Source organism: Phoca vitulina, unplaced genomic scaffold (assembly GCF_004348235.1).
Source record: "Phoca vitulina isolate PV1807 unplaced genomic scaffold, GSC_HSeal_1.0 scaffold28, whole genome shotgun sequence".
Classification (NCBI taxonomy): domain Eukaryota; kingdom Metazoa; phylum Chordata; class Mammalia; order Carnivora; family Phocidae; genus Phoca; species Phoca vitulina.
The window spans coordinates 26,307,893-26,331,158 of record NW_022589731.1 but is presented as its reverse complement, the minus strand read 5'-3'; the positions used below and the strand labels follow the sequence as shown (position 1 = coordinate 26,331,158).

The 23,266-nt window shown below is 53.5% G+C and overlaps 1 protein-coding gene across 5 annotated transcripts in view; it reads right to left on the bottom strand.

Annotated features, from left to right (window-relative positions):
• JAKMIP3 (Janus kinase and microtubule interacting protein 3) overlaps nucleotides 1-17,385 on the bottom strand; it is a 78,219-nt gene extending 60,834 nt beyond the window's left edge. Inside the window, exons 1-2 of one of the 5 annotated variants that reach the window (XM_032422974.1) lie at nucleotides 16,928-16,999; nucleotides 10,381-10,499 (exon numbers count right to left, since the gene is read on the bottom strand). The gene's annotated coding sequence lies outside the window, so the exon portion shown is untranslated. Of the gene's footprint in view, nucleotides 1-10,380; nucleotides 10,500-16,927; nucleotides 17,003-17,108; nucleotides 17,207-17,296 lie in introns of those variants that run through there. The other 4 variants (XM_032422978.1, XM_032422976.1, XM_032422970.1 and 1 more) reach the window with 4 other exon arrangements.
• Between the last annotated feature and the right edge of the window lie 5,881 nt (nucleotides 17,386-23,266).

The window sequence follows — 23,266 nt, the reverse complement described above, 5'->3', positions numbered from 1 at the left end:
GCGTGGGCCCCAGGGAGCCCGGCTCCCACCGCTCACCTGCCCTGTCCTGCAGCAACTCTTGCAGCTACTCTCCGAGGGGGCAGGCGGCTGCGCTGCGGGCTGAGGTCAGACAGCCTGCGGGACTGTCCTCCAGGCCCCCAGGACAGGGCCACCCACGCGGAGCCACGGCAGGGACAGACGCAGGAGGGTGGCAGCCCACTGGTCCTCCTCCCCAGCAGGACAGCTCGGCTGTCACATGTGGCCGGTACCCCCTAAGACACTGTCTTCCCTCGAAAATACACGAGCCTTGGGGGGTTAAGGCCCCTCCTGACCTGGACAAGTGAATGAGTCCCACCTCCATCCTCAGTATGATGGCCTGGCTCCAGGAAGATTCCTGGCAAATCTCAGCTCCCCCTGAAGACCTCAGATGGGCCCTCCCACTGCTGGAGGACAAACGTCTCCGGGGGGGCGCGGCATGGATACCATCAAGGGGCTTCACTGCGCGAACTTCCCGGGGAATCCGGCGCCCCTGTCCCCAGCACCAGCACCAGAGAGCCTTCCAGAGGAAAGTCCATCCCGCCTGCAGCTGAGTCGCGGGACGGGAAGCCGGATCCCTTTGTCGTTGACGCGCACAACTGGTCAGAACCAGGCAGGAGAGGACTGCCATCCGGAAGCTTGGATAGTGGGTTGTTCCCAGCCTGCGGGCCCCCGCCGGGGAAGCACCAGTGTGCAGGGAGCTCATCCCGCCGGGAGGTGCGGCTCTCACCCCCACCCGCCCACACCCCTGTGCCCGCTCTGCAGGGACACGACCGCGTGCTGGCTGCTTCTGGAGCCCTGAGCCCCAGCCTCAGACACCAGCTCCGCACCCAGGCTGTTGTCCCCACAGGTGCCCCGCAAAGTCTCCGCCCAGTGAAGGCAGCCCTGCCCCTCGCCACGTGCAGCCCACGCCCTGACGTCCTGACCGACCGCACTCCCGCGCCCACGAGGGTCACCAGGGGATGGAGCGCACCCAGCACCGAGCGGCCCCGAGTCACCCGAGTCAGGCCCTCCAGCAACGATGGGAGCGTGGGGCGTGCGGTCCAGGAGGCAGGTGTGCGGATCTCCCTCCCGCCTCGCCAGGAGCATGCCCCCCCCACTCCGCACTCCTCTGGTTGGGACGTCCCTTGAGCCCTCTCCCTGCTGCCACCCGGAGTGCAGGGTGAACATGGGCCCGTTGTGCTCGGTGCTAATGAGCGTGTTTAATCCAAAGCCACAGCAAAGAATACCCTCATTCATGCTGCGGGCATCGTGGGCCCTTGTCCCTGGCTGGGACTGGAGATATCGCCCCTTTCATGAGGGTTATAAACACAGGACACAGCTGCCCTTGTTCAGCCCACCAGGGCCCAGCCCAAGGCCCAACAGGCTGGCTGAGGAAGAAGAGGAGGTGACTTCCTGCTGGGCAGAAGGATCTGAGCGGACACCGTGTACTTCTCCGGCTGGGACGGCTGACGGCCAGCTCCCCGAGCCTGCGCTAGGCGCCCGTGTCTCATCAGCCCCGACGCGACCCAGCGAGGCAGCGCCCGGGAGCCTGGTGTCCTGCCGCACGTCCTGCTGTCCATCCTCTGGGCTTGGAGAAGCTGTGTCCTGCCCCCACCCACCCCGCGGCCTTTGTCACCTGGGGAAACAACACCGTGCTGAGCGGCTGTGCCCAGAACCAGCCTTCCGGTCAGGCGTGCGCTGCAGGACGTGGGCACCAAGGGCCATGCCCACGTTAGAGTTTCCAGCCTCAGGATGTGTGGCCGCGGCAAAGCCCTGGGGAGCCAGCTGGTGGCAGGGCAGGAGTCTAAAGCAGCATGTGACGGGGCTGGGGCCGCCCTCCAGCCCCCGGGGCCACATGCCTGGCCCGGAGAGGCTCGCATCCAGAGCTGCGCATGGCCAGGACCCGGCAGCCGGATTTCAAATTTCGTTTGGGGCTTGATCCACTGCTTTTAAAAGGGGAGCTCCCGTGGACCCAGCTGCTCCCAGGAACCATGGACTCCGGAGGGGCCCTTTGCACAGTGCGAGGCCTGCTACTTGGGGGCTCTCCTGGGGGTGGCTAGGGCACAAGGCATTTGCATTTCCCACAGTTCCCCTGCACCAAGGGGAGAGGAGGATGTGTCCACGGTGTGACGAAGGGACTGGATGTGCACAAGGGTGGGTGGGCAGGGGTGTGGGATGAGAGGCTCCTGCAGGCGTGGCGCCCGGGGCTCCCTAGGCCTCACGACCCCACCCACGCAGCACCCCTCCTTCTCAGAGAAGCCTGGGCTCAGACAGGCGAGAGGAGTCCCGCCGCCCCAGGAGCGAGGAGGCCAGACTGGACTCAGATTTCTGGCTCTCGAGCCAGACTTTGGAAGACAGGCCCGGACCGAGCACCGGCAAGCCGGCTGGGGCCCCGTGGACGAGGGCGGTAACTGGCAGAACACCCCGGCCCGCGCTGCGTGCCCGCGCTGTGGGGGGATCTGTCCCAGCGAGACTGCGGGGGAGGGGTCAGCGGGTGCGACCCCCAAGGGGAGAGGGCCAGCTACCGGGTCGCTGCGGCCCAGGGGTCTGACCACACAGTGGGCCGCACACCCTGACAGAGAGAATGTGGTCGCAGCTCATTAGCCTCCCGCTGACCAGGCTCCCGGGTTCAGACAGAATTTAAGATGGAAAAAAAAAAGTCAGTGAAGTGAGAGGGAGCGTTAATTAAAACCACAGCGCGTGGCGATCCGAGTGGCCCCGAGAAAGGCTGCGTGCCACCGGCTCGGACCCCACGAGCCCCTTCGCGGGCACCAGCGGGCAGCCCCTGGCTTCCCCTCAGCCCTCCTTCCTGATCTGAGTTCACTGTGGCCGACGGGCTTTTTGGCAAAGGCTGCTTTGCTTTAATTTCCTCCCAAATGCTGGCAAAAGAAAGATGTTGAATTTTAATTGATTCATGCCATTTCTCCAACCAATTTCTCTGAGTGGTTGTTCTCAAGTCACCGACAGACGCCGGTGTCCTAAGTGAAACACCTGTGTCCACCGCGCACATTTTTGTCATCGGTAAACCACCCCCACCGAAGACGCAGTTTGCTGCCGACTCCCGGTTCGAGTCCAGTCTCTGGTTCCTGCAGAAATGAAACCGACAACACAGACCCCAGCAGTCCTGACGGATCCACCCCAAGGAGCCCCCAGAACACCCCGTCCACCCCTGGGTCCGGCCTGCCCTCCTCACATGAACGTGGAGTACAGAAGCTTGCCCTGCCCCCGCCCCCCGCGGTAGGAGAAAGGCCTCAGGACCAGGCCTGTGTTTATAGCGGCAGCTCCCCGGTCCCATGAGAACAGCCTTTGGGTGCACTTCGTGGTGCTGCATCTTAATTCTGCTCCTGACCTCAGCTCACCTATTGCACCTCGGTCTGGGACCTAGCGGTGACCCCACTTTAGTCTATACTACCAATCGACCGACCCGCCTCTCCCTGACCCCTGACCTAGCTTTTGGAGTTAGCCCTGCAGGTCTGGTCCGTTTGTTGGGCTGCCTGGTGCTGGCTCTGCTCGAGACTCGACTCACGAGGGCTCCGCCTGCCCCGCCCACCCTGCCCGCCCCGCCTGCCCCAATCAGCACGACCACTCATCTGCTCCCATGTCTGCCCGTTCTCCTAACCTCTGGCAGAGCCCTGGTGTGCGCTCTTGCAGGTGAGTGATTTGAGAAACATTAATCCAGAAATCATTCTCTGGGCTTGTCTACAGAGGAAGCTATGTGGACACACACCACACACACCACCATTTTAAAATTCTTGGTAAACAAAAGCTGTTGGGAGAAAGAAAAGGGGCGGCAGGCCTTCCCCAGGTGTGTCCCTTACACTAACTGAAACTTCCCTAAGTCTGCTGGTTTCTCCAAGCCATGGTTGACACCAGCCCCACGTGCTGGGATTAGAAATTGTCTCATTCCACGTCCTCTTCCAAGTTCACAGAGTAAAGCGCCCTGCTCTACCCTTGGTCATTCCAAAAGTGAACTTGAAAGCACAACAATGTGGCCTCAAGCTTAGAGTCTTGCTTTCAGTGGCCAGCTTTTCCCTCCCAGATCCACCTGGACAGAAGCCAACACCTCCAGACCCTCCTCAGTTCTCCATGGGGACAAAGAGGAATTTCAGAACTCTTTCTCAGAGAGTGGTGGGCGAGGTTAGGTCTGAACTAACTCACCTTCCACCTAAGACAGCAAAATGCCAAGAGGACAAACCCAGGGGCCTCCCACACTGAGAGACGGGGATTACTGAAGAATCAAAGCTTTGCCTAAGAAGCTGGCCACCACCCTGACCTTGAACCTCTGCTTCTTAGCCTCTGGGGGTGAGGGAGGCAGGCGCGAACCCTGGTACTTGCTCCAGTGGGGGGTTTGCTGGTGACCCAGCCCATGCTCGAGCCCTCGGGGATCAAGCTCACCCACAGTGCAGCCCGACTCCAAGGGGCTGTAGAGACGGCTGCCTTGGTCACATCAGGGAGCCACTGCCTTGAGGACTGGTGACCACAGACAGGTCCTTGCACAGCAGATGACCCAAGTAGCACCAAGGACTCTAGGCCGAGCTGGGTCTGATGTGGTTCCAACTAGGTGCCCCCAGCTGCCTGGCAGGCGCACACATGACCTTCTCTGGAGGAGGGCATATATATTCATATGAGGTCTCAGAGAATCCCCACAAGCAAATGTTCAAGGACAGCGACAAACACGCACCTAATGATAGCCAGGAAACCAGGAAGCAAGGCAAATGAGCAAGAACTGAGTTTTTAAGAAAATAGAAGAGACCCATTCAACCTTCAGGCATTAGAATTAACAAACATGGGTTACAAAAGAACGAGTCTTTCTATTTTTTAAATAGACTGTATTTTTAGAGCAGTTTTAGGTTCACAGCAAAATTGAGCAGAAAGCAGAACTCCCATACACCCCTGCATGGTCTCCTCCTATTTTATTTAAGGAAATAAGTTACAAGCTTGACAATAACTTCAGGGAGTAGAAAACTGTAAGAAGTGATATGCCCAAGCTGAATAAAAAGAGAGAACTTTGTAAAAACAAATATAATAACTGAAATCAGACACCTGATGGGCACTTTTGGTGGCAGATTGGACAGCAGAACAGAGAAGTGGTAAACGGGAAGATAATTCAGAAGAAATCACCTAGAATTAAGCACAAAGAGACCAAAAAAGAGAACACACAGAGTAAGGGTAAGAAAACAGAGACAGAATGAGAAGCTCTCTCAGAAGGGGAAAAAAAAAAAACACCTTAGAAGCAGAATCTGAAGATATAAAGACCAAGAATTATCTGGAATTGTTGAAAGACAACAACTCCAAGATGCAAAACAAGCCAAAATCTAGAAATATAATAACAAAACTTGAGGGGAAAAACAGCAAAGATGAAGAGAAAATAAAATCAGAACAGAGCTCATGTTCAAAGTCAGGACGCAGACTTCTCATCAGAGCAATGGGAGCCTGAGGACAATGGAATAACGTAATAAATATGCTTTAAAAATACCTGCCAAGCAAGAATTCCGTCCCCAGTAAGAATATTTTCACCCTCATTCTTGAAAGAAATAAATTTTCAGACATAAAACGTGGGGAACAGAGAGTAGGAAGGGAGTTCTGAATAAAGGAAGCTCTATGGGGTGTGCCTTAGGTGGGAGGGTGATCCCAAAGGCAAGAAGAAACAGAGTAACAAAAGTGCTAAACATGTGAGGAAATCTGAAACAATAAGTGACTGCAAAAAACTAACAATAGTCTCTAGTGGTATTATAAAATAAACAAGATAGGAAAAAATGGCAACAATAAAAACATAAAATTTAGAACAGGGATAAGCTGAGTAAAATTTCCCAAGTTCCTTTTTCTTAGCTGGGGGGAGGATTTGAATTAGGTGTAGCCTTCAAGGAGTTGATTTTTTCCTGCTACTTTTTATCATAATCATGAAAATGATAAAAAACATAATATAGGACATTTAGATAGAAGAGGGGGGAACCCCTCAATAAATACAAAAGGAGGCAAGAAAGGAGAAAAATAGATGCAACAAATAGAATAACACAAAATAAGACAGATTTTGGGCGCCTGGGTGGCTCAGTCGTTAAGCGTCTGCCTTCGGCTCAGGTCATGATCCCAGGGTCCTGGGATCGAGCCCTGCATTGGGCTCCCTGCTCAGCGGGGAGCCTGCTTCTCCCTCTCCCACTCCCCCTGCTTGTGTTCCTGCTCTCGCTATCTCTCTCTCTGTCAAATAAATAAATAAAATCTTTAAAAAATAAAAAAATTAAAAAAAATAAGACAGATTTCAACCCAAATACATACACCAGCGAAACCATTAAGTAGAAATGAAGAACTGTACGTCTCAGGTAGAAGTAAAATAGCAGTGATAATGTCATAACGTTTGAACCTCCCCACATTTCCTCTCAACACAAAAATGGAGCAGTCAGCACAGCAAACCATAGAACAAATTAAAAACGTCTTCCACAAAGAAAGCTGACAAAACACTCGCACTCCTGTCCTCTGACTGTTGGGTTAACAAACTGCCCCAACACTTACAGGCTTAGAACGAGCGTTTTATTTTGTTCAAGGACAGTGGATGGGGATGTGGTGAAAGCTCGGCTGGGGGGTCCTTGCTGAGCCCTGAGCTGCAGGTGCACTGGGGAGCTGGGGCTCCTCTCCGGGATGGCTTACTCCCCCGTCTACACAGAGCGCTGGCACCCTCTTACCGCACAGCCGCTGCTGCGTCCCCAGAGAGCTCGCCCGGCAGCGGTCTCTCTGGGAGGTCTCTGAGGAGGCCACGAGGCTTCCTAACAGCCAGCTGGGCACCCCCAGCACCAGCCCTGAGAAGCGGAGGGGGTGGGGGAGAGCATCGGACGGCAGAACCGGCAGAACCGCCACCTCAGACACCCACATGGCGCACGAGACTTCGCCTGGGCAGCAAGGGCCTTGGACTGGCTCCACAGCCCCGAGAGCCCAGACGTCACCCTGAGAACAGGGGCCCCACTGAGGTGGAGGCTTGGCCAGACAGGTTGATCTTGTCAGAAGATAAACGCTTATGTGATTTTTTGTGGAAAACAAAGAGGAAACTACAGAAACTCTACTGAAAGCAAAGTTAAATAATAAGTAACAAAATGGGGAAAATATATGCAACTCATATCACAGGTAAAGGACGAATATCCCTAAACCATAAAAAACTTCCAAAATTGAGGTGCCTGGGAGGCTCAGTCGGTGAAGCATCTGCCTTCGGCTCAGGTCATGATCTTGGGGTCCTGGGATCGAGCCCCGCATTGGGCTCCCTGCTCAGGCAGAGTCTGCTTCTCCCTCTCCCTCTGCTCCTCCTCCCTCGTGCGTTCGCGATCACTCTCTCACAAATAAATAAATAAAATCTTAAAAAAAAAAAAGAAACTTCCAAAATCTAAGAAGAAGAAAGCCAAACAACCCCAGAGCAAAACAGAAAAAAATGAGCACTGGGTTCTCCCCAGTGACAAGGAGGGAGAGCTGAGGCACGGCATTAAATGAAAAAAGTAGAACAAGGTCATGGTAGGCTGCATCTCGCCTAAGATGGGAGAAGGCATATGGAAAGACGTATGCATTTGCTTAAATTACGTTTAAACGGAAACACGAACTAAAAAAAGACTTAGAAAATATTGCCACTGGCGGAGAGAGAAGAGGATTTAAACACAAGGATGAAGCTGCTCTCCCCAGAACACACTCTGAGTTACACTTCTGGATATTCTAACCTAGAACTGAAACAGAAAGTCAAAGGAAAACAGAGCAGTCCCTAAGAAAAGGCGAGCCTAGTGCATTGTATCTTGAAGACAAAAAGAAATGCAAAGAAACTGTGAACTCTTTTCCACTAACCACACTGTTGTTATCTTGAAACTACCATATGCATACAATAGACTAAAGCAAAAAGAAATAGTCATACCACTGTCACCAGGAGCCACAAATTTTGGCCTCAGAAAAAAGAGAAATGTAAAACCAGAGAAATAACCATCTTGTCTTCTTAAATTTGAATTGAAAATATCAGAATAAAATGACAATATATTTCTCATAGAATTTCTTCTAGCTTTGTCTTCTGAAAATCAGCAAAGTCATGACCAACCCAGCAACCACGAGGCCCCCCAACACTGAGCTCTGTGGGGCTTTCCCCGCTCAAAAGACCCGGGGTCCCTGGGGGACGTGGCAGATTCCAGGCCTGCTCAGGCCCCGGGCAAGGCGGGCATCTCAAACCAGAACACAAGGCAGCGATCCCAGACCACTGGGCTCCAGTCAAGAAGATGCAAGGAGAAAACCTAGGGCCACAGCGTTGTCAGGTGGAGGCCAGCAAGGGTCTTGACAAGACAGGGAATGATAACCACAAAGGAAGAAACAGACACATTAGACTTTATCAAAATGCAAAACTTCTGCTCATCAAAAAGTGCAGTTAGGAGGAGGAACAAGCCAGCCGGGGGGGCAGAGAAAATAGAACGGTACCTACAGCTCAGTAAGATGACCCAATAAAAAAGAGGCAGAAGATGTGAACGCATACTTCACAAAAGATGTGCTGATACCCAGCAAGCATGCAAATGTCCTCAACAGGTGAGTATCGACAGAGATGGAAACCGAAGCCACAGGAGACGCAGCCGGACACATGCCGGCGCGGCTGAGATCCAGATCAGATGTTGGCACCGAAGTGGAGCCACTGGAACTCTTGCACCAAATGCGGGGCCATTTGGGGGAAAGTTCTGCCAATTTCTCATAAAAGAAATCATACACCTACCCTATGAGGTCCCCATTCCACTCCCAGGAATTTCCTCACAAGAAAAGCTATGTCCGCAAAAAGATTCCTAAAAAAATGTCCGTCGTAGCAAATCACGTAGGCTGTGTTACAGGAATCCATTTCCCCCGAATCTCCTCCCTGAACTACGCAAATGATTTCACAACATCAAAGATTCTTCGCAAAGCCACACGCTGGGTGTAACCTGAACACAGAAAGTACCAAAACAGCAAAGTCACTAGGAGTGAAAAGAGGAAAGCCAACAGACCCCAGTGCCAGCGCCCCTCACGCGCCCCGGCTGCCCCTCCGGAGGGAAAGGGAAGGATGTGGCTCACGGGGCCGGGGACACAGGGAGGACAGCCACCTCCGCACACCAGCGCCAAGGTGTCCGGCTGGCTGCAGGGAGGCGCTCACAGGCCATGCACTCCGACCCCGAGCCCGACCCCGGCCCCGAGCCCGACCCTGAGCCCAATCCCAATCCCGACCGTGAGCCCAACTCCGAACCCGAGCGGGGTGGCCCAGGTGACTAAGAGAAAGCCAGGCGAGTGCTTGAAAGTGACAAAACTCACTTAACAGAGGCCAGTGTGACACAGGGTCTGAGAGGTCAGCCTTCCAAACACAGAGCTTTGGGGAGAAAAAAGGCAAAAAGAGAAACTCTTAATCAAGCAGAGAAGGAGAAACGAAAAGGAGAAATGTAGGGTCTTCCAAAGACCCCCTCCTCAAAACAAACAGCTCACTGGAATGTCCGGTTGGAAGAAAAGGGCTCACTGGGGGACTCAGACGCACCCAGCAAAACTTCTGGATTTCTAAACTAACGATAGACTCCTCAAGGCCGGGGCGCCAGGGGGCTCAGTCGGTTAAGCATCCGTCTTCAGCTCAGGTCATGATCCCAGGGTCCTGGGATCGAGTGCCGCGTCGGGCTCCCTGCTCAGCAGGAGAGTCGGCTTCTCCTTCTCCCTCTGCCCCTCCACCTGCTCATGATCTCTCTCTCCCTCTCTCTCTCTCTCATAAATAAATAAAATTTAAAAAAAATCCTCAAGACCTGCAGACAAAAAGATTAGTTACCTTCCAGAGTCAAAAGAACCCGACTAGTCAGACTTTTAAAACCCACACGGGAGCAAGGAAACATGGAGAAACATTAAAAAAAAAAAAAAATCAGTGAGAGAAACCATGAACCGAGGATTTGAGAACCAGCCAAGTCTGGCACATCGTGGTTCCAGGAAGTAAGAAATGCTAAATAATAATAATAACAATAATAATAATGTCATAAAATGTTAGAAGGAAAAGTGGAGCTTGCTGCAAGAACACGGAGCTGACCTGAAGTTGCTCCCGAAGCCCAAAGTGGGGGCCGTGTGTCACACAGAACACACACGGTTGTTACCGGACATTCACGTGGGATGAAACAGTGCTCACGTGTCCGTACTGACATGAAAATCACTACACAAATAATGAGGAGAAGACGCAGCTTTTCCTGATGGGAGAATTCCAACCAGCGATGTGAGCCAAAGAAGGCAGTCCAGGGTCACCAAAGGCAAACGGCACGGTGACCAGCGTCGGGCGCAGGAGGCTCAGGGGCACTAGGCCAGCGAGGGGGGATCCGAGAGACCGGGTCTGCACAGCTCAGAGCGCCTCCCCGAGACTGCCTACGGTGGAGACACCCGGGCCAGACTCACCGTTCACGGGAGACGGGCATCGAGAGCTCAGGGAGCAGGACGCCGAGAAGGGGCACAAGCACTGCCGTGGGTTCTTCCAAAGACGCACAACCTCATTCCAGTCGTGAGAAAATCTCCAACTGTGGGGCATTTTACAAAATAACTAATCAGAAGTTTGCAAATATCAACGTCCTAAGAGACCAGGCAGGACTGAGGAATTGTCCCAGGCTGGCGGAGGCCCGGGGATCACAACCAGCACCTGCTACATGGGGTCTTGGATGGGGCCCTGGACGGAAGAAGGACTTGCGCGCGCAGCCAGCGGGCTGTGAATAAGGTCTGCAGTTTGGTTCATGGTGCCGCACCAGCATCGATGTCCTGGTTCTGATTGCAGCCTGGTTACCTAAGACGTCAGCACTAGGGGGACCTGGGTGAGTAGTAAACAGAGCTCTGTGCTATTTATGCAATTTTTCTGTAAGTCTGGAGCTAGTTTAAAATAAGGCTTTTAAAAAATAAAGACGTAAAAAGAGGCTCAACACTAATGGGAAAGGCTAATCAAAACTGCAATGCCATACCACCTCCCATCTGCATATACATAAACGAGAAAGGACAGCAGGTGTTGGCGAGAGCGCGGAGAAAGCGGGGGCCTCAGTCCCTGCTGGTGGGAACGCAGTTCGGTGCAGCCGCTCTAGAGAACTGTGGGGAGCTTCCTCAAAATATTAAACACACCATTACCATGGAGTCCGGCAATCCCACTTCTGGGTGTGCACCCGGAAGAACTGGACGCAGGGCCTCGAAGAAATGTTTGTACACGCGGGTTCCCAGCGGCATTACTCACACTACCTAGCGCAGGGAAGCAATCCAAGGGTCCGCGGACCGAGGAGCAGAGAAACACAGTGTGGTCCTTCCACATGCCGGAATGTTCTCTAGCCGTAACATGGAGAGAAATCCTGACACCTGCTACAATGTGGATGGACCATGAAGACGTCACTCAGAGTGAAGTAAGCCAATCCCAGAAGGACAAATCCCGTCCGACCCCACTCATGTGAGGCCCCTACAGGAGTCACACCCGTGGGCACAGAAAGCAGAAGCAGGTGGTGCCAGGGGCAGGGGTGGGGGCAGAGTTCAGGGTTGCAAGGTGACAAAGTTCTCAAGACGTACGGTAGTGACCTCTAAGCACTGTCTTGTGCTTAATGCCACTTAAACGCAGTTAAAATGGTGAATTTTACGACCCACGAAGCTGACCTTAGCCTCGCGCACGTGCTGATGGGCCCCTCGGCTCTGAGGACCAAGCCGTGTTAGCAGCCCAGCCTTGGAGCAAGCGTCCACAGCCACAGCGGCCTGTCCAGCCTGCTCCGGGCCTGCAGGCCCGCAGCGGGCCCTCGCCGGCTTCCTCCAGGACCCCGGGGCTGGCCTCTCCTCCCCTCAGACAGCTGTCTCCTGAGCAGCCTCCTCAGACCCCCCGGCCAGAGGAGAGGCTAGGTCAGGGGCTCTCAAGGAACCAGAAAACGCCTTGGTGGCACTGGTCACAGCAGAAACTGGACACGCGCTTTCACAATGGCTTCAGGCATGTCTGTCTGACCACTGACCATCCCGGAGGGCAGAGACCGTGTCTGTCCTTGTTCACTGCCCACCCCCAGCCAAGTGAGGGCCACAGTGCCGGCCCAGGAGAGGTGACTGATGAATGTTTGACAGGAAGGAAAGTCTGGTGGCATCAAGCCATCGGGCAGGGCCAGGAGGGGACAGCGCTGACCAACGCAGAGGGTCCGAGTGGCCCCCAGGCACAGCATGGAGGCTGCAGCTCCCACCCCACGGGCATCTTCTGTGACCCCAGGCAGGCCTCTGCTGTCCCGCCCTCTCCTGAGCAGGGCATGGCCATGGGGAGATCAAATGTGGACGGACTGGGCAAGAGGAAAGGTCTTGCATCTCATCTCTCAAAGGGAAAAAAATTCAGCTTGGCTTTACCTCCTGGCTTATGTACTTGCAGTATTTCATTCTCCTTCCAGGATCTTAACTCAGATGTCACAGAAAACCAGCCTGGAGAGCAGGAGCCCCGGGCAGGTGTGCAGGAGGTCTCCCTGGAGGCCAGGCTGCGTGCAGGGAGAGCCCCGCCTTCCTCTCTCCCAGTCAAGAACATTCTGCCTTCCTCTGGCCCCTCCTCACTGCCCCTGTTGAAGACCTCAGAGTCCAGAGGACCTGCGGTGGCCAAGAAAACCCAGCCCCGTCCTCCTCTTGGAACTACCTGCCTTACCCCTGTAATTTTGCACTAAGGAGCCCAGCCCAGAGAAGCTTGGATTAGAAACTGCAAACCAGGAAAAAAAAAGAAAAAGAAAAGAAAAGAAAAACTGCAAACCAGCAAAATCCCCGTTTATAATACAAAAGATTCAATACAAAGGCCTTGTGTAATACAGTACAAACTCGAAAGAAAATTCCAGAAGCCTCCGACACATTACTCATCGGAGGCACGGACGCAGCCCCATTAAGAAATAAACGACCATAAAGCTTCCCAGAGAGGAGAGGCCGTTTAGAGGACCAGCCGAGTGAAGCTGGCCAGGCCTGTTTTTGTTAATTATTTCCAATATTGGAATGATCGATGTAAATTACGGCTGCAGAGGGGCCATCAAACCAGAGAGAAGACAGACCGGGCACTCAGCCATCAGCTGCAAAGGGGAAATTAAGTCTGCTGGCGGGACTCACAGCTCCACATCCTCCGTCTTTCTGGCTCAAGGTCCCTGAGGGCCTGCACTCACTTCCCCGGGCAGAACGCGGACGGAGGGGACCCCGGGGACACAGCCTGGCCTGGCCACGCAGGGCAGGGAGGAGGGCAAGGCACACCAGACCCCAGAACACGTCTGAGCCTCAGCAGGGCCAGATCTGACCTGGAAAGCAATGCGCTTACAGAGCGGAGCCGGGCAGCGAGGGCGCGTCAGCAGCCCACCCTGCCCCAGCCCCCCGCGGCTGCCTGGCTCCTCGCAGCCCCTGTTCCATTGTCACCTCTGCCTCCAGTGTAGATGGGGCGGGCGCCGCGGGGTGTTGCTGGAAACACACCTGCACTGTGTGCTTCACCCCAGTGAGCCTCCCTGCACTCCAGCACCCCAGAGAAGACCCAGGCTGTGGGCGCGCCAGACTCAGGGTCTACACCCGGCTCGAGGTCCGGTACTGGGACAGCAGCTCCCAGAACCACCCTCCGTGGCCCACGTCCCGCAATTCGCGCATAGGTCCTGCCCAGGAGCTGTCCTGCCCCTCACGGGTCATCCCCCCCATCCACACACCCACCCCCGGCACAGCTTGACGCCAACGCATCTCTAGCTTCCCTGGAACACACCCATGCTATTCTGTCTGACCACAGTAAAGCCCTAAAATAAAATACATATGTTAAGAAAGTTCATTAGGGGTTGTTCATGAAGGCCACGGATTAAATCCATCCCAAAGCTCTAATTATAAGAAACCGATTAAGGAGACAGTTGAATATTATGCAGACACGACAAATCATTTTTTCACTGATTTTTTAAAATACTCATGAATATGACGTATAAAATGATTATAGTGTGATCCAAACTGTGTGTGTGTTTGGAGGCGGTTTTCTGCCCACGGACAGTCAGGAGGAGCCGGCAGATGTCTAGATGTGGGGAGCGGAAGAGCACCCATCTCAGGGAGCTCGGGCCACCCTAGCGCGGGGCCGTGGGCCGGGCTGCTGGGACAACGGGAACGACTTCTCATGGCTCCGGAGGCTGGAAGTCTAAGATCAGGGTGCCTGTGGGTGGGGGGGGTGCTGATGGGAGCTGCCTTCCAGCTGTGGGCTCACACGGCAGACACAGAAAGGCAGAGCGAGCTCTCTGCTGTCTCCTCCGGGAAGGGCTCCGATCCCACCATGGGGGCCCCACCCTCATGCAACCCCCATCACCTCCCAGAGGGGTCCTCACACCATCACACGGGGGAGGGGCTCCAACACGTGACTATGGGGGAGACACAGCCCATGGTGACGGCACCTAACCTGGCCCAGCGCCCAGAGGGAGGACCTCGCATCACAGGATCTCTGGGGGCCGCTGGGCCAGCGGGGTGAGGCCCGCGGTCACTTCCAGAGTGCACAGACGTGATGCTGACCCGAGAGGCCTCTCCAGGGGCAGATAAGCTGGGGCGTCGCGGCCCTCCCCTGCAGTCAGCCACAGCAGGGAGCCGGTAGCAGGAAGTCCTGGCAGAGGACACGGCACCATCACTCCACACGGGACTGTGGCACAGCACCGTTGACTGGTGACCCGCCGTCCAGGCTGAGCCCTGGTGGAAAGGGCCTGGCTCCCGGCCTCACCGGGGACACGGCGGCTGTGGAGGTAGGGTGTTCAGACCCGAGGGGCGGGCAGGGCAGAGCCGAGGATGGATCCCGGCCCCAGGGGAGGACCCTTATGTGCCAGGACTACGAGGCACAAGACCCTTCCCCATTCTGGGTCTTGGGCTCCTCACTTCTAGACGAACTTTGTGATGTTGTCATTTCATCCTTTGTAGGCTCCTTGAGGATGTGGCCCCAGCTTGTCCCCCCCCCCCCCCCCGCCACGGTGGCACCTCCTCCACCCGCCTCAAGATTGTCCCAGGCTTCCTGCAGCCCATCCCTCCTCTCAAAGTCATTCCCATACACCTGAACACAGGGAGAGAAATCAGAACAGGGCCTGGCACGGACCACGGTGAGTTTTTTTATCATCAATATTTCCTCTTTTTTATCATTGTTTTTATCACTATGCCACTGTTCACAGCCTCATAGACCTTGAGAGTATCAGGAACGCGGCGCGCTGGGACTACAAGCCCAGCCCCTGGACCTCACTGACCCCACGGACCACCAACTGCCCCCGGGAAAGGCAGGCCCTGCGGGCTCCTGGGGCAACAGGTGTGCGGGGGCGGATGGCTGCAGGAGCACGCGTGTGGTCGCAGGAGCACGCGTGTGGTCCCAGGCGCCTGAGCTGCCCGGAACGTCGCAGCCCCTACATCCCGCCCCCCCCTCCCCCCCGGTTCTCAGCGGCCACTTTCACTACGGACAATGCCACACTCACGCTTGTGTAAGTCTTTTCAATACAAATCAAGTTCCAAAGCAGCAAGCAGGTACAGTGATGCATCGGTTTGCTTGAAAATCCTATTTAGAATTGTAATCGTAACCTCCATCAGCCCCCAACTGAAAGGCACCATTATAAAAGTTCTTTCTTTCCAACCATATTCTTTTTGGGAGAAAGCAGGTGTGTCCAGGTAAGGAGTAAGATGCTGGGCTGCTTACTCCCTTCCCCACTGATGGTGAGGGCCCCAACCAGCTCAGGCCTGTGGGTGGTACCTTCTTTACAGCCACAGAGCAGGCCCCCCGCCCAGGCACGGGAGCCCAAGATGGACTGGGCTGGGCCAGCGTTCTTGCTCCTGAAAGCACATCAGTGTTCTGCTGACCTATCCTGGAAACACTTCTAAAGGGGACGTAATACTCCTAGTACTGAAGTTTACAAGGACGAAAACAGGTCTGTGTGTCATTAATGTCGGGGGAAAAAAACATTGCAGGCAATTGCCAAAGCACATCTTAATTTATGGGCACAAATCAGTCTTCAGAAAGGCAGTGAAGGGTCCCGTGCCCCTCCTTCTAATCCTAAACCTGGCAGACAGGGCGCCTGGTCCCTTCTCCCCTCCGCCCACCGGAGGTGGTGGGCGGCCCTCTGCATCCGCAGGCAGGCACTCCCAGCGCCCACCGGCTCCCTGCTCCCTCCTGGCACCTGAGGCGGAGAGGAGCTTGGAGTTCCTGCCGCTCTGCCAGTCATCACCCTCCTCCTTGTATTTGCAGACAACATGCCACAGAGAATCTTTAAGGCATTCCTCGCCGCGAGAAGAGAATACTGGACCAAAACCTCAGGGGCAGGGCAGGAAGGCGCTGCTGACAATCCTGCTTCTCCCGAGAGACAAGGTCAAAGGGACAGGCCCGAGGTGTTTTCTAGGAAAACTGTCCAGGCCGGGCCTCCCCTCTGACTCCTGACCCCAATCAAACCCTTCATTCTGTGGCTTCCGATATTGTGAGCCTCGGACAGCTATGCCACCAGCCCCGGAAACAGGAACATCTGAAATTAAAACACTAGACACCAAGGGGGGAGGGGGCGCAGCTCAGTGGGCGATGCGGAAACGCCCAAGTCGCTCGGACCCCTGGGCGCGTGAGCACCTGCGCGCCCACCCAGGGCCGGTGCACCTGCCGCCCACTCCCAGGAGTTCCCCGGAAATGGGCGCGATTGAGACGAGTGGCCGATGGCCTGCGGGGGTCACCTGGAGAAGCATGGAGGACCCCCGCCCCAGGCAGGGGCGCCCCGGCAGCGGGACCCCGGCCAGCGGAACGTCGCTCTGCCGCCACCACCCCCCCCCGCCCCCCCGGCCACCCCCGCCACCCCCGGCCACCTCCGGACTCCACCCCGGGCCATCCCCGGGCCGCGGGCAGGACGAGAGGGCGCCGCCACCCGCCACCTCACCGCGCAGGGCCCGGGACGCACGGTGCCAGGCGCGGGCGCAGCGCAGAGGCCCGGCTCGGGGGCGCGCGGGGGCCTGGGGGCGGCCGGCGGCTGCTCACCGAGGCTCCCCGCGGGCGGCGGGCTCCGGGCGGCGTCCGACGGCCCGGCTCGGCCATTGCAGAGGCGCTGCGGCGGGCGGGGGGCGCGCGTCACCGCGGGCGGGCGCCCCAAGCCCGGGCCCTCCCCCCGACACTCCCCGCTGCCGCCGCCGGGCGCGGCCCCGCGACACCCCAACCCCACCTCTTCTCCGTCTCTGCCCATCTCATTCTTGACAAGAGCGGGTTTGCAGTCCACGAAAATCGCGCGACGATGCTGCTGAAAATGGCCCGGGCTGCGGCGCGGAGCGGAGGGAGGGGGAGGCGGAGGCCGGCTGCGCCCGCCCCCGCGCTGACCGCCCCCCACCCGGCGCCGCGGGGACAGCCACTCACCCCCATCTGGCGCCGGGTACCGGGGCCGCTGAGCAGCCCGGAAGAGTTGCACGTGCGTGTTCTAACCATTACCCCCCGGCTTCTGTCTCCAAGCGCGGCCTTCCACCGCCCGATGACAGGGAGATGCTCTTTGGAGCCTTGCGTGGAACAATCCCATCAGTGCTCCGGGTCCAGACCCACAATTCCATCGCTGAGCCGGGGCTCTGGGGCTGCTGGCCTCAGGGTCCAGCCCCGCCACTTGCACGTGCTCTGGGGCTGGGGCTTCCCCTGCAAAGTGCCCCCTTTTAGAGTTGCTGGAGGGGTTCACTGAGCTCATAAACGTGGCAGGCAGGGTAAGTGTCCCATGAAAACCTCTGCATAGGGTAAAATGTCCCCTCAGGGAGGACATTCCTTCTCCCACACCCAGACTTCTAAATCAGCGGATCCCCAAGTTCTGTGCATAGAGAGCAAAGATATTTGCAAGTGGATGATTCCTTGTGCAGGGGAGAGGTGCCTGAGCCCTCTGACCCCTTCTTCCTGCACCTGTGCACTCTGGCCACGGGAAAGCCCCACCATTCCTTGGTCGTTGGCTGAGAACACATTTGATAGCACAGAAACTCAGGGGTGAAGGGTTGTTCTCCCCCCAGACACCCTGTGGCACCTTAAAATGGTCCATCCCGACATTCTCTGCCATCTGGGTGACAGACACAGAGTAAGATTTGTGAGTCCCACAACATCAGCGCCTTGTTGCACGCCCTTGGTTCCTTGGTCAGAGGCAGAGGTGGGGGGCTTAGTGTGAAAGAGAAGACAGCCCTCAGTGTCTCCGGATGACGTTCCTGGTAGAAACCTGGTGGACTGGATAGGGTTAGCCCCAGGTAAGTCTTTACTGCAATGGGGTCCGATGGGATCGACGTGCTACCAGAGGGCTGGCTGGTCCCGGGGGTGTGCGGTGCGGCTCTGTGCTGGTCTCAGCTGCTGAGAGACAGAGCAGTAGGCACCGCAGCGACCTTGGTTGGGATGATAGAGGTCGTTAAGCCCGTGCGGACTCACCCTCATGCTGCCACCAGCACATCTTCCGTGAACTTTTTGTGCAGACTAGGGAAGCAGCTGCCTGGCATCTGCAGAATGGATCCTCTCCACCTGACTCTCAGGAGGAGCATCTGTTGAGCATGCATGTGGAACACAAAATTTCCACATCTGAACCCACTCCAAAAGGTCCTTCCATCCACCTGCTCTTCCCAGACCTCCTTAACCCTAATCCTTCAGAGCTGCTCCTTCTCAGTCCCTCGTCATCAGTGTAGGTGAACATCCCAGCTCAGTTTCCTTCTAAGGAAAGTGGATAACCAAACATGCTGCTTGCAAATTCCCGTTGGGTGGACTTCCCTCCCCATCACCGCCCCCCCGTTAGGGCCGGTTCCCACAATGCCCCGACGCTGCCAGTCCTCACCCAGCCAGACTGTCACGGCCCAGAGCCATGTGCACCCCAGGTTCTACTTCTCAGTCATCGCTCAGCTGCTTTTAGGGAGCTTCCCATGAAAGTAAAGATGCTAGTGGAGGGAAGGTGCCTTCAGAGGATCAGCTATCTGTTCAGGCAGCTTACTTATATATTTAGGATGTGCTTGAGACTAATCTTGTCTCAGTCTGCTCAGGCTGCCATAACAAAACATTTATTTCTCACAGTCTAGAGGATGGAAGTCCAAGATTGAGGTGCTGGCAGGGCTGGTTTCCAGGGAGGCCTCTGTCCTGATTCATGTTGGTTCAGACCCAGGGTGCAAGGATCCCCTAAAGGTCCGAGTGTTTTCCTTTCCCAGCAAACGGGCTGGGGAGTGTGGCTGCAGGTCCTTTTCAGCCCAGGAGGAAATGTTAATAGTCATGGTGCTAGCATGGATCCTTCCCCAGGGACACCCAACCTTTCCTTAACTGCAAGGATTTGGGGTCTGTGAACTGATTCGGATCTGACCACTGTGTGAAGGTTGTGACTTCTGGGATAGTGACTCCAGTCTGCTCACTAATTTAGACTTTGTCATTTCAGTCAAATGGGGCAATAAGCCCTTTGGGGGCTTCCCATCTGAAGGCTGAGGGAGACAGGCAAGTTGGAGGGGATTTATCGTGTGCACCCTACCCACACCCTTGGCTGTTTCCCCCAGAATGGCCCAAAGGCTTTCCCCTCCCCAAGGCACTAAGACAGACATCGGCAAGGCAGGTGCCCAAATCCTGGGGAAGCACTGCACCGGCTCTTTCCTGTGGGGCACGGACAAAGGGGCCACCATGAAGTGGGCAATCTTGGATGAGGGAAGAGTGTGAGAAAAGTCACTATAATTACAACTTCTCTATACATTTGAATGTTTTTCAGAACCAAACTTAAATATGTATATGAAGGTTATATAAAACGTAACAACATTTTATGACATAAAATTGTACCAGTTCAGGGTCTCTAGGAGCAAATTAAGAACAAAACAAAACATAAAAACACTTCAAACACTTCAAACGTGAGGACTTACCAGGCCGAAAGTCTAAATAAAAGTGGAAACTCCACTAGGGTTGGAAAAGCACTCATCAACAGAAAATTCTGGCTCTGGGTAAAATGGAGTAAGTACACCCCCCAATCTACATCCCCCTCCCCCCACCATTTCTGTTCAAATGCAGCTATAAAATCTGAACAGAAAGCACAGAGTAGCTATTTAAGGATTCTGGAAGGTAAATGGTAGCAGATAGATCAGGGGAAAAGACTAGAATTTGGAGCACCACCAGCCTGGTGGTGAGTTTCTCTTATTTCCCAGCATGGATTAAATCCAGTCCCAAACCTGGAAGTGGGCATGGGCACGAACAGAGATCATTCCAGGAGACACCTTCCAGTTTCAGCTCAAGAAATAGGAAAGGGCTCCCCTCATGCTTAGTGAGGACATCCTCCCTCTAACTTTTTCCTTTCTTTGTTCTCTCAGGCTCCAGCCCCGCATGACCCAGTGGTGGTGACAGCTGGAACAGGGACTACGGAAGCCTAACACTCTAGGGGGGGACATCGCCCTCTCTAATTGGGGGACTCTGCTCTCCAAAAAGTTGGACAAATCGCTATTGCTTTATAACCTCCTCTTCTTTCCATGTGGCCCAAGATGCAGGTGCAGTCATCAGAAGTATGTAACAAGGGGCCCCTGGGTGCCTCAGTCAGTTAAGAGTCGCCTTTGGCTCAGGTCGTGATCCCAGGGTCCTGGGATCCCAGACTCCCTAAGCAGGGAGTCTGCTTTTCCCTCTCCCTCTGTGCTCTCTCTCTCTCTCAAATAAATAAATAAAAATCTTTAAAAAAAAAAGTATGTAACAAAGCTTTCTGGAAAAATGCCCAAAAAGAGAAGCTCTAGGAAGCTGGAAAGTATCGGGAGACTGTAGAAGGGGGTAACTAAGAAAAGTGATTTGAGAAAGTTGTGTGTGATCTCCTGGCATCACCCCTGGGCTGCACAGGCATGCATCTGGCCCTAAACAGCCTACCACAGACTGCAAGAGGACGCAATGGCCACTGCCCTGGTCCCACTGGGAGATGCACCCAAAGGACAGACTCGAGTAGCACTGCACAGATCGGATGGAGCTTTCAGCATGAACTCAAGTGAGTCACATGCCTAATACAATGAAATATATCAACATTCTCCATAAGTTAGAAAGTCCCAGAGTCTCATAACATAGTATTCAATATGTGCAGGATACAATCCAAAATTACCCAGCAAACAAAGGACCATGAAAATCTCAACTGGAATGTGAAGAGATAACAGTCACCAATGCCGGAACGACAGACATCGGGATTATCTGACAAGGCAAGTACTATAGAAATTCTTCAACCAGTAAGAGTAAACACTTGAGAAAGTGGAAAGCCAAGAAATAGAAAATATGGGGGCACATGGGTGGCTCAGTCAGTTAAGTGTCTGACTCTTGGTTTCAGCACAGGTCATGATCTCTGGGGTCATGGGATCCAGCCCCAAGTCAGGATCCGTGCTCAGCGTGGAGTCTGCTGGAGATTCTCTCCCTTTCCCTCTCCCTTCCCCTCTTACTTCCCATCTGCACCTCCCCTCTCCACCCCCTCTAAAGTAAATAAATAAAATCTTAAAAAAAAAGAAATAGAAAATATAAAGAAGAATCAAATGGAAATATTACAACTAAAAAATATATATAATAACCAAAATAAAAACCTCACTAGAGAGACTCAATAGTGGAATGAAGATGACTGAGGAAAGAGGCAGTGAACCTGAAGACAGATCAATAGAAATGATTCCTTTTGTATTACAGAGAGGAAAAGAAGATTGAAAAACAAATTAACAGAGACTCAGGTACCTGTGGCAGAATAAAAAGGGCTCACATTTGTGTTATCAAACTCCTGGAAAAAGAGGAAAGTGTGGTTAAGAAAAAATATTTGAGGGGCGCCTGGGTGGCTCAGTCATTGGGCGTCTGCCTTTGGCTCAGATCGTGATCCCAGAGTCCTGGGATCAAGCCCCGCCTTGGGCTCCCTGCTTAGTGGGAAGCCTGCTTCTCCCTCCCCCACTCCCCCTGCTTATGTTCCCTCTCTCGCTGTGTCTCTCTCTGTCAAATAAATAAATAAAATATTTTTAAAAAAATTTGAGGGGCACCTGGGTGGCTCAGTTGATTAAGCATCTACCTTTGGCTTAGGTCATGATCCCAGGGTCCTGGGATGGAGTCCCACATTGGGGTCCCTGCACAGTGGGAAGTCTGCTTCTCCCTCTCCTTCTGTGCTCTCTCTCTCTAATGAATAAATAAAAAATCCTTTTTTTTTTAAAGGTTTTATTTATTTGACAGAGAGAGACACAGAAAGAGAGGGAACACAAGCAGGGGAAGTGGGAGAGGGAGAAGCAGCCTTCCCGCAGAGCAGGGAGCCCGATGCAGGGCTCAATCCCAGGACGCTGGGATCATGACCTGAGCCGAAGGCAGATGCTTAAGGACTGAGCCACCCAGGTGCCCAATAAATAAAAAATCTTAAAAAAATAAAAATAAAAGAAATATAAGGAGAAATAAAAAAATACATAACCATAGTGGAAGGAAATAACATTTGTCTCAATAATTATTAGAATAAACAGAAAATTAAGCCATAATATATAAAAAATTTGAACAACCTCATTAACAAACGCGATCTAACAGACATATATACAAGACTATATTCAAAAACACACAATATTTTCAAGCCCAAGTGGTTCTGGGCAAATCTCAAAAAATTTTTTCAAGAATTAAAATCATACAGAGTATATTCTCTGACCATGCCATTAAGCTGGAAATCAATAACAAAAAGATAACTAGAAAATAGCCATATGTTTGGAAATTAATAAACACACTTCTAAATAACTCATTTTGGTCAAAGGATAAACCATGATAAAAATCAGACAATTCTTTTAAATAAGCAAAGGTGAAAACACTAAATACCAAATTTGTGGGATGCAGTTAAAGTATACTTGGTGTTTCTATGCCTGGCTGTGTATGGCAACGGAAACAGCGGAAGGGAAGGAGCCAGGCATCTACCTCCGGAATCTAGAAAAATGACAAACCAAAACCAAATGAATAAAAGGAGAAACTAATAAATATAAGAGAAAATGATGAAATGGGGGAAACATATGACAGAGAGGATAAACTAAGCCAAAACGGATTCTCTGAAAATACCCATATAATTCACAAGCTTCTGACAAATTTATGAAAATCCTTCAGATATTAAAATAATATGTAAATAAATTCTGTGCCAATAAATTTGAAATTTGAAATGAAATGTACAAATTCCTAGAAATGTAGCAAAATTAACTCAGAAAAATGTGATTTTTAAAAAAAAATTCCCCCCAATAAAACTCTAAGCACAGATGGCTTTATTGGCAGTTTTCATCAAATGTGCAAGGAACAAAAGATAAAATCTGATACAAACTCTTCCAGATAACAGGAAAACGGGTAACAATCCCCAACTTATTTCATGAGAATAGCAAAACCCCTTAAGAACAGTATGAGAAGAAAGGAGTC